The sequence below is a fragment of the Anopheles ziemanni genome (assembly GCF_943734765.1).
Source record: "Anopheles ziemanni chromosome X unlocalized genomic scaffold, idAnoZiCoDA_A2_x.2 X_unloc_69, whole genome shotgun sequence".
Taxonomy (NCBI): Eukaryota; Metazoa; Arthropoda; class Insecta; order Diptera; family Culicidae; genus Anopheles; species Anopheles ziemanni.
The window spans coordinates 44242-45000 of record NW_026689838.1 but is presented as its reverse complement, the minus strand read 5'-3'; the positions used below and the strand labels follow the sequence as shown (position 1 = coordinate 45000).

Below are 759 nucleotides of genomic sequence, written 5' to 3'. Positions count from 1 at the left end.
AAGCTGAAGCTAGACATCAGTAAACACCACCACAGACACCACAAGCACGCCTTCTCCTCGTACTTCCGCCTCACGCGGGAACACGGACGCTCTAAATACTTCGAATTCCAATGCCAGTATATTGTAAACCACGGGTTCTTTAATGCTAGCGGGTCGTCGCGACCCTAGTTAACATCATGGTGCACGTCTCGTGACGGGTGTCACGGCGTAGTTAAATGTATGCGATACATTTCTCAAATATAAGCGCTCAGTCATCTGTACATCATGGTAGGTTCCCACGACGTGCAATATGCGTTCAACTTATCAATGTTCATGTGTCCTGCAGTTCACATTATGACGCGCAGTTAGCTGCGGTCTTCATCGATCCATGAGCCGAGTGATCCACTGCCGAGGGTGACTAACTTGCGTAAGCCGCCGCTGTGCGCGTATACCCGTTCCCCGTAGGGAGGAGCAAGCCGCCGCTTAGAGACGAAGCATAAAGTGTCCTCATTCCACATAGGGCAAGCTGGATGAATCCATTTTACCCAGGACGGCCGAAGCGGCGTGGACCAGGGGAGAACTGAACCTTATACTTCACACCACAGTAAGTCTACGTGTCCTCTTCCACATAGGGCAAGCTAGAACTAACTATCTTACCCAGGACTGCCGAAGCAGCGTGGACCAGGGGAGGAACACACTTTTCATGGAAACGTAAGGCATCCATGACTGCCATAACGTAAGCCGCCGCTGTGCGCGTATACCCGTTCCCCGTAGGGAGGA

The 759-nt window shown here is 51.9% G+C and overlaps 1 non-coding gene across 1 annotated transcript; it reads right to left on the bottom strand.

The window, feature by feature from the left end:
• Window positions 1-241: 241 nt before the first annotated feature.
• Window positions 242-396, bottom strand: LOC131292509 (5.8S ribosomal RNA). Its single transcript, XR_009190140.1, has one exon. It is a non-coding gene; the product is annotated as a 5.8S ribosomal RNA (ribosomal RNA).
• Window positions 397-759: the final 363 nt, after the last annotated feature.